We start from the raw sequence: 10,151 nt of genomic DNA, 5'->3' as shown, positions 1-10,151 counted from the left end.
GCTGTTTGCTGTTCAGTTCTATTCCAGCTTGCAAGTAAAGATAGATAGATAGATAGATAGATAGATTCTTTATTGTCATTACACAAGTGCAACATTGCACAAGTGCAACGAAATTGGATGCCATCCCTTAAAAACAACAAAAGCAAAACAACAACAACAACCAAACAAACCACATTCCAGCCACACCCACACCCACACTGCTCTGGAGAGCTGCTCTGGAGAAATCGCTGTGTCGTCTGCTATGTTCACCCACAACTTAACATTTAGCTTGGTCTACAAGTATCAGTTTAATAAGAAATTTCAAGTGCTGTCTGGAAGTACCAGCCTTGTCCCTGGAAATATCTTCCCTCATCCATTCTTAGATGTTTTGAGGCCAGTTGTGGTTACACCACAGTAGGGAAGGCATTTTGCACATTCTCAGAGGCAGTCTTATTTTCTCACATATCTAGGGACAAAGAGGTAGAACTATTGTTAGCTACAGGGTTTTCTCCTCATTTTTAAGTGAAACAACCTGATTCACTCTTTGTAGACTAAACAGTTGTTCTTTGATTTTTTTATACTTCTTTGGATTCTGTGATACAACTCTCAGTTCCACAAAGTAGTAAAATACATGTTGAAATCTGTATTTGAGGTTAAAATGTGTGTGTGTGTGTGTGTGTGTGTGTTATGATAGAATGCATACAAAAACGCCTATTTTATGAAGAATGCATTCAAGGCTATTGTGATTTTGTGTGTGAACTTTTTTCTTAATGGCAGATCAACCTAGAAATGGGTTAAAATAGACATGAATTAAATAACCTGCAAAAGCAGACTGGTTGTCCCTACCAACAGTTTCTTTCCTTGAGGTCCACATGAATCTGGAGCCAGTTTTATGTCCTGTTCCAAAACAAGAAACAGCTTAATTGTTTAAGAGATTCTCTGAACTCCGGGACAATTGTATCTTCACTGCCCCTTACTGTTCTGCCTTTTCTCTTGCTACAGAATTTGCCAAATCCCCAGTGTCTTGAGCGAGGCAGTGCTTGCCCTTAGGAACAGCAAGAGCACAGCTTGTCATCAACAAGAGACAGGCTTCCCATGAATTACTCTCTTCCCCAAGCAACTGCTCAGCACTTGCTTGATGATTCATGGGGGATCTGGCAAGCCTGCCAGCCCCATCAGGAACCTTAGCAGCTCACAGAGTCCTGGTGGATCATGAGTGGCACACACTGCGTGTTTGGCAGCTCTTTTGAGTGCCTCTGTGCTTCTCTGAGTATCACTCTTGCTTGGGGTTTCCATCCCAGATTGGCTTGCAATTAAGCAGACTCCCACACAGCCTACCTTGTTTTAATTAAAGCTGAAATATCCAAAGTTTCTTTTTTTAATAAAATAATTTTTATTGATTTTCTTTTCTCATAACAAATATCCAATGTCATTACTTAACATTCATTTTCCAATTTCCCCCCTCCATGTGACTTTCCCCAACTACCATTTCTGGTTTATTACATCAAATGTTACATTCTGCTGTTTGTACATAATACTATGTTATCACCTGTTATATTTCTTTTTCTCTGTAAATAAAGTTGTAAATGTTTATTTAAATCCTGCCAACGAGTCCATGGTTGTTGTTTTTTGTTTCTGCAAATAAGTTGTAAAAGGTTCCCATTCTTTTCCAAAGTCACTATTGTCCTGAAATGTCCAAAGTTTCACTCAGAAGGGCAAGGCTTCCTCTTTTTCGTCTAATGTTCCCTGGCATGTGACAAGATTGCAAGGGATCTTACCTATTTGCAGGGATCTTACCAGAATGCTACTGTCCTTTCAGGGGAGACAGCAGCCTTGGAATGTGCCATTTCAGCCAATCACACCTCTTCTGGCATGTCTGTTAACCTACAACTTGCAAGGAAGGTTGCTCTTACCTAATGTTACTCTGCTACTTAATGATGATGATGATGATGATGATGATGATGTAAAAGGCACAGTTCTTATTTGAAAAAAATACATCCACAGCTCTATTTTCAACAGTTTAGGCAGAATCAGCATTCATTCCAACAGTCACCCATTCTTCATGCTCATAGAGTTTATAATTGATTATATCACACTGGGGAATTTAAGACAGGAATAACTCAGGTACAAGGAATATAAAGCACTTGAGATAGGTTAAAAGTTGAATCTAAAGATAGGCCATACATTCCATTCACCTAGCCTAGATGAATACTCACATTGAAAAATCATACCTGACTTAGGATGCCCGACTTAGGAAGCACATTCATTCCCTCCAGGACTTCTGGGCAGCATAACTTACCTCTCTCAGAGTTTCCTTTTTTAAAAAAATAATAATAATAATTTTTATTAGTTTTCCAACACAAATAAAAACAAACATCACACTCACATACACAAACAAAAACATATAAACATGTATAATTTCATAATCCTGTTTTCATACCCCTTGTTTCTCCGACTTCCCCATACTTCCCTTTAGCTGCATCCTTATTTTTAACATTTTTTTTTTAGCAATTCTCCAATAATTAATTATTTAATTCACTTTCATTACATTCCTTTTTCTTTGACTTATTAGTTACAGCTGCAATTCTCTGTTTCTTATTTCTCTGACATCTAACACTCCTCAATTTTACAATAATTTTTAAGATATATCTTGAATTTCTTCCAATCTTCTTCCACTGTCTCTTTCCCCTGGTCACGAATTCTGCCGGTCATCTCTGCCAGTCCCATATATTCAATCACCTTCGTCTGCCATTCTTCCAGAGTAGGTAATTCTTGTGTCTTCCAATACTTTGCGAGGAGAATTCTTGCTGCTGTCGTAGCGTACATAAAAAAGTCCTATCCTTCCTTGGCACCAATTGGCCGACCATGCCCAGAAGAAAAGCCTCAGGTTTCTTAGGAAAAGTCCACTTTAGGACTTTCTTAATTTCATTATAGATCATTTCCCAAAAGGCTTTGATCCTCGGGCAGGTCCACCAAAGGTGATAGAAAGTACCTTCGGTCTCATTACACTTCCAGCAATTATTATTGGGCAAATGGTAAATTTTTGCAAGCTTGACTGGGGTCATGTACCACCTATAAATCATTTTCATTAAATTTTCTTTTAAGGCATTATATGCCGTAAATTTAACACCGGTGGTCCATAACTGCTCCCAGTCTGCAAACATAATGTCATGACCAATGTCTTGTGCCCATTTAATCATAGCTGATTTCACCGTTTCATCCTGTGTATTCCATTTTAGCAGCAAATTATACATTCTTAACAAATTCTTAGTATTGGGTTCTAACAATTCTATTTCTAGTTTAGACCTCTCCTTCTGGAAGCCTATTTTCCTCTCTCAGAGTTTCCATCCTCAGAAACTCTAAGCAAACTAGAGTGGCCAAGAATCTTGGGTGGGTGACATGTTTTGAATGAGCTTTAAAGGTATAGGGCCTTTCCAGATTAGCTTTTTATATACATTCATGATGGTTTGTGCTCTTGATGCTATCAGGATTGCCTCACACACTTCCACATTTAAGTTGATTTGCATCTATCCACCTTTGGGGTGGGCACATGGCATAAGCAGCAATCTGCATGGTCTGTAGCTTCCAGCAAATATCACAAAACGTTTCATACCAGAAATATTCCGGAGTAAGTTCTTTTCCCTACTACCTTTGATGCACTATGAAAATATGTAGCTTGTGTTTTGTTTTGCTGTGTCTTTAGACAGAGCTCCCAGATATTTTGCACTGAAGGTTTATTTACAACCTTGTATGAATAGAAAGTTTGACTGGTGAACCATATTTCCACCACCACATAAGGTGCCATACTTCCCTATTTGGAAGGTATCACCAACAATTACATTTCAAGGTCTACCTTCCTGCCTCTTCCTGCCAATCCACTAAGCAGCTCATCTTTACACTTCGTTTGCATACGAATGAGCCAGAAAAATAATGCTGGTAGCATATCTAAGAAGACTGACAAATCAGCATGTTCATATTCTCCAAAGCAAGCTAATAGCCACATGCAGGCAGGTGGAGTCTGCTTACGACTACATTGACCCTTCGCTTATTAATCAGAAACATGTCACCAGTATTTGCTCCATGCTAAACTGAAACAAATTCTCCTTAATTAAAAAATAATTCCCACTGAGCTTCCAGCTCAGAGTAAGACCCTGTGAGTTTATTATTGTTTTGGCTCATTCAAGGAGACTGTTTATCGCAGCTCAAAGCATAACACTATTAAACCATATTAAATCCTGTATTAAATGGGATTTTAGTGGTGTCTTCCCTCCCACATTGGCCCTTTGCATAGGGGTATACATCATAAACTAGATAAATACTTCATTAGGAATAGCATTGTTCCTTTCTAGACTGAGTCATGTGTTCTTGAGCAATTCAGAAAAAAATAATGTTTTATTTCTTCACCTTAAGAGGTTTTTTCCCCCCACCTACACTAACAGTTAGCCAATATTTTAACTAGTCTCTGTTCCTGTGCCTTTAACAGCAGCTCAGTTGGCACTCATTATTATTTCCAGGATATTATAATGCCTATCTAAATGCTATGAAAAACGTCCCTGGTTGTTTCTGCACATCAGGATGGCTTTAAAGCTACAGGATCATGCCAAGATGGGTTGGGTTTTTTGTCAGCTGGCAACCCTGTTCACCAAAACCTAATAAAATTGCTACCTCTGAATATTCCCACCATCCACACACTGTATGAAGCTATGGAACCTCTTAACATATTTTGCAACATGTGCCCATTCTCTGTAGAGGATTTTTCTCAGTCCTCTTCATTTGAGGCTTGAAGCCTCTTGTGGATGCAGGTTCCATAGCTTAACCAGGCGCCATGTGAAGATGTACTTTATTTTGTCTGCCCAACATTCAGCTTCATTAGATGGCCAGGGGTTCTAGTGCTACGTGGGGGGAGGGGAGACAGGCAAAATGCTTCCAGCAAGCCTTTCGCCCTCATTCATCAACATCAAGCAAATTTCAATATGAAATGAGGTCGGTGCTCTTCCATTTTTTCAAATTCTTAACAGCACTTTGCACTTGGGAAAGGTTATACATAAAAATGAATGATAACCTTAAAAGTTCCGTAAAGAATTCAGAGCTATAGTTAATCTGGATTTTTGGAAGGAAGCACCCTGCTCATAGCCAACAGACTTATTAAGCTCTCTTTCAGCAAAGGGGTATATGCAGCCTAACATCGGAGTTATCAGGATTAAATTCAGTCCTGAGGAAAAGCAGCAACAATAAAACATGAGGAGAGGCCTTGTATTTTTCATTTTAAAAGAGAACACAGTGAGAGAGAACAGTAGACTCTCTGGCAGAAAATCAATTGTGCCCTCAGCATTCGGTTACCTGGGTGGCTTTTCTGTCATGTTGCATTGACAATCAACAGAGCTTATGCCCCACTTCGACTTTAATTTTTTTAAATAAGAGAACCCAGTAAGCTGCCGTAATTCTGCTAGTAATTATGAGGCACAAGGGGAAGACAAATAACACTTGTGGCATAAATCAAAGCAAACATAATTTTCTTGCAAGGCTATTGTGTTGTCATTGCAGCAAGGCAGAGGACGAGCCTTATTATCCTCTCCCTGGCTTAGCTTATATGTGCACAACGTTTTCCATCCAAAGGTCTTGTCTATGCTACCACCCTATATTCTTTCTACCCCACCTTTAGTTACGGCTTGTCCTCATCAAGAAATGTGGGGAATGGGAGCTTTGGGAGGTTGATGCTGAGAATCCTCTATTGGAGATCCTTAGCTCAGAGAAAGAGGACCTCCAGAAGTGGCTGAAGTAAAGTGCCCATCATCCTGGTAACTGAAGCTGATGGAAGCTGGAGACCAACAACATCTAGAGGGCCATTGGTTCCCCTTGTCCCTTGTCTTGGGGACAGGCAATGGCTGTTAAACTGATTCAAATCTGTAGTGTGGATATGTCCTAAGAGAAAAGATGTTCCTCACAGAAAGGAACCACTTCCCTTTGGGTTCTTCAAACAGAATAGCTTCTCTAACACTACATGTGTAGCTGAAGTAATATTGTCATGTATTCACTACACTGTGTTTTGCTTCAGACCTGGTTTCTCTTCTACCTGGAGAACTCTCCTGAGTCTCCTTCAGGCTCTCAGTAGGTTCCTTACCGACAGGCTCAGATTTTGTTTATTTTCAAAGTGAAACCTTCAGTAAACCTCTAAAAATAATCCCAAACTCAGGTGTCTGTTGGGTCTGAAATCACTACTTGACTATGAGTGTATTTCATTGGTTCTTACCAGAACTGGCATTGTAGGACTGATAAGGAGGCATTTGGTGTCAGTGCTTAGGGATTTCTAACAATTTCGCTAACACAGACCAGAAAATTCCACTCAGATGTATTTCTTCTCCCCACCAGGACTGGTGGGATTTGCAGTTCAGTGACATCTGGAGGGCCAAAGATTCCCTGTGCCTGGCCTACACTGCCTGGCAGTCACTCTTCAGTTTCAGAAAAAAGGTGTCTCTCAGCCCTACTTGGAGATGCTAGGAGCCAAACCAGGAATCATCAGCAAGGAAAGTGTTATGTAGTGAAGTTTCACCCTGGGCCAGCAGGGGGATACTGTATATAGTTTTCACTCAGGTCTGTAGATAGTTTTCACTCAGGTCCACGTCAGTTATTTTAGGCGGGAAACGCTGGGCTGTTGTTGCTACAATGTTGACAGCTGGCTGCCTATAAAAGCAGGCCGGCTGAGCTGTTTGCAGTCAGTTCTATTCCAGCTTACAAAATAAAGAGCTACTTGGAGAAATCGCTGTGTCATCTGCTATGTCAACCCACAACTTAACACTGGCGACGAAGGTGGGATCGATAGACATCAGAGCACAGCCAGATGCGGCCAGCCTCTGAACTGAGCTGAATCACTGAGCTGAATCACAGAGCGAAATCACTGAGCGAAATCACTGGACAGAACCAATTCAGAGCTGACTGTTCTGGCTAAGAGCACTGTGTTCCATCCATCGCCCTTCACGCCGGCATCGGAATCATGGCTTCACTTGTGCCTCTACCGCCATTTGCGCCAGCCTCTGAATCATGGGACTCCTACCTCACTCGGTTCGACTGCTACCTCCAAGCCAACGAGCTGACAGCAGTGTCAAAGGATCGGAAGCGGGGCCTATTCCTCAGCCTCTGTGGGCCTGAGGTGTTTGAGACGGCCCGAGCATTGGTTGCGCCTGAAGCAGTCCAGGCAACACCATGGGACACGATCCAAGAGAAGCTCCGCAACCACTACGCACCAAAGCCGTCCAAGATTGCTGCCCGCCATGCGTTCTACCACCGGAACCAGGCAGAGGGGAAGTCAATCAACAACTACACCACCGCCCTGCGACAGGCTGCAATGCACTGTGAGTTCCGAGACTTAGACGATGCCCTGATGGATCGAATCGTCTGCGGGGTCCGGGACATCCATCTGCAACGGCGTCTCCTCGCCAAGCCAGACCTCACGCTACAGAAAGCCATTGAGGAGGCTGTGGCCTCAGAAGCTGCTGAACGCTCCGCCCAGGAGATCTGCAAGTCCAGCAGCCCGTGTCTTGCTAGGGAGCCAGTTCCGGTGCATCATGAAGAGGCCAGCAGTGATGAGGCATCCTCCAGTGAAGACGATGACGTGCACCAGACAAAGCGGGAGCGCAGGAAGTTCCAACAGAAGTCCAAGGGCCAACCGGAATGTGCCGGCTGCGGAGGCAACCATTCCCATGCCAAGTGTCGATTCAGAGACGCCATCTGTAGGAAGTGTTCCAGAAGGGGCCACATCGCTAAGGTCTGCCGATCAGCTCCGTCTGACACCCCCCCTTCATCGACTCGCAAGTCCAAGTCTTCACTCCAGTCTGCCAAGGAAAGTTGTTTCGCTCTCACCAACTGCCGCTGCCCGTCTGGAACCACGATTGGCCAAACCGACTCGCCTACGCGACGCAAGCTGAACGTCACGGTGCTCATTGAAGGAGCTCCATGTGACATGGAGATCGACACCGGGTCTGCCCTGTCCATCGTGTCATGGAGCACCATCAAAAGACTGGTACCCAGAGTGTCCAAAAGGCAACTCAACTCTCACCGCGTACACCTGAGAGACTACCAGGGAAACGACATTCCCGTGGTAGGCGTTGGCCGGTTCCGGATTGCCTTCAAGGATTTTTCGGGCCTGCTCCGGTTGGTGGTGGTCGAAGGTCAGCGGCCAAGCCTCCTAGGGCTAGACTGGTTTGATGCCCTCGGCCTGGAAGTCACCGGCATCAACTGCATCTCTAACGCAGAGACTGAGGGTCTGGTCAAAGACTTTGCCGAGGTTTTCGACGGCACCTTGGGGCAATATACAGGTACGCCCATCTCCTTTAGCCTTGATCCACAAGCTAAAGCCACGCCGGGTTCCCTTTGCTCTCAAGGCTAAGGTGGACGAACAACTGGACAAACTGATCGCCCAAGGAGTTTTGGAGCCGGTTGACCACGCCAAGTGGGAAACCCCCATCGTCACGCCTGTCAAGCCAGATGGATCAGTGAGAATCTGCGCTGACTACAAGTGCACGATCAACAAGGCACTTCAGCAGCATGCTTATCCGGTTCATGTTGTCCAACACCTGCTGTATTCCCTGGGTGAGGGTAAGGTCTTCGCTAAGCTGGACCTTGCCCAAGCCTATCAACAGCTGCCCGTTGATGATGCCACTGCTGAAGCCCAGACGATCGTCACCCACCAGGGGGCATTCCGTTGCCGCCGGTTGCAGTTCGGGGTGAGTGTGGCTCCTGGCATCTTCCAAAGCCTTATGGAGCATCTCCTGCAAGGGCTTCCGGGTGTGGTACCATATTTTGATGACGTCTTGGTGTCTGCAGACTCACACCAGCAGCTGTTCGAGCGCCTCCGTGCCGTGCTGACCAGGTTCCAAGAGGCTGGGCTCAAGGTAAAGAGGGAAAAGTGCCAGATCGCCGTTCCACAGGTAGAGTTCCTGGGCTATCTTATCGATGCCTCCGGCCTTCACCCGACCACATCCAAGATCCGCGCTATCCAGCAGGCCCCCACCCCAAAGAACAAGACGGAGTTGCAGGCGTTCCTGGGGCTGCTGAACTTTTATAACATGTTCCTGCCCCACAAAGCCATAGTGGCTGAGCCTCTTCACCGACTCCTTAGCACAAAGACGCCTTGGGCCTGGGGTCATCGGGAGACGGCGGCCTTCAACGCGGTCAAGGCTCTCCTTTCATCAGACAGTGTGCTGGTACAGTACAGTGAATCCAGGCCGCTGGTCCTTGCCTGCGACGCCTCACCTTTTGGCATCGGTGCTGTCCTTAGTCACCGTTTTCCAGACGGAAGAGAAGCACCGCTCGCCTACTTTTCCAGGACGCTATCTCCGACAGAACGGAATTACAGCCAGCTCGACAAGGAGGCACTGGCACTTGTGGCTGGAGTGAAGAGGTTCCATGAATACCTCTATGGCAGGACTTTTGACCTCATCACTGACCACAAGCCACTCCTGGGCCTCCTCGCCGGTGATCGTCCAACTCCACCGGTCCTCTCGCCACGCATGCTGCGATGGACTGTTTTCCTGGCTGCCTACCACTACCGGCTCATCCATCGCCCCGGGAAATCGATGGGCCATGCCGACGCCCTCAGCCGTTGCCCTCTTCCAGCATTTGTGGAAGACCCGGCTCCAGCTTCATCGCTCCTTCTGATTGAGGATCTTCCAGCAGCGCCTGTATCGGCTGCCACTGTGGCCTCCGCGTCTGCCCAGGATTGCACCATCAGCCGGGTGCTCAACTGGGTGTGGAGGGGGTGGCCACAAGGGCCTTTTGCATCGGAGTTCCAGCCCTTCGCAACCAGACAACATGAACTCTCAGCTCATCGCGGCTGTCTGCTGTGGGGAGACCGCGTCGTGATTCCCCAGGGACTCCGTCAGCGCGTCCTGGAGGCTCTGCACGTTGGCCACCCGGGAATTGTCAAAATGAAGGCGTTGGCTCGGTGTTACGTCTGGTGGCCTAATATGGACGATGCCATCACTGCCTGGGTTTCCGCCTGTCAAGCGTGCCAAGAGTCGAGGCCTGCACCACCGGCAGCTAAGGGACACACCTGGGAGACGCCAAAGACACCCTGGTCGAGGGTGCACATCGATCTGGCTGGCCCCTTTCACGGCCGGACCTTTATGGTAGTGGTGGACGCCTATTCCAAATGGCTGGAGGTCGCCCTGATGCCC

The 10,151-nt window shown here is 45.9% G+C and overlaps 1 long non-coding RNA gene across 1 annotated transcript; it reads right to left on the bottom strand.

Annotated features, from left to right (window-relative positions):
* Positions 1–268: 268 nt before the first annotated feature.
* On the bottom strand, positions 269–1,859 carry LOC307212283. Its single transcript, XR_013836937.1, has 2 exons — positions 1,777–1,859; positions 269–445 (listed from the first exon to the last, which is right to left on the bottom strand). It is a non-coding gene; the product is annotated as an uncharacterized lncRNA (long non-coding RNA).
* Between the last annotated feature and the right edge of the window lie 8,292 nt (positions 1,860–10,151).

This window comes from Podarcis cretensis, assembly GCF_951804945.1.
Source record: "Podarcis cretensis genome assembly, chromosome: 3".
In the NCBI taxonomy this organism is placed as follows: domain Eukaryota; kingdom Metazoa; phylum Chordata; class Lepidosauria; order Squamata; family Lacertidae; genus Podarcis; species Podarcis cretensis.
The sequence above is the reverse complement of the archived record's forward strand: the minus strand, read 5'-3'. Positions and strand labels throughout refer to the sequence as shown.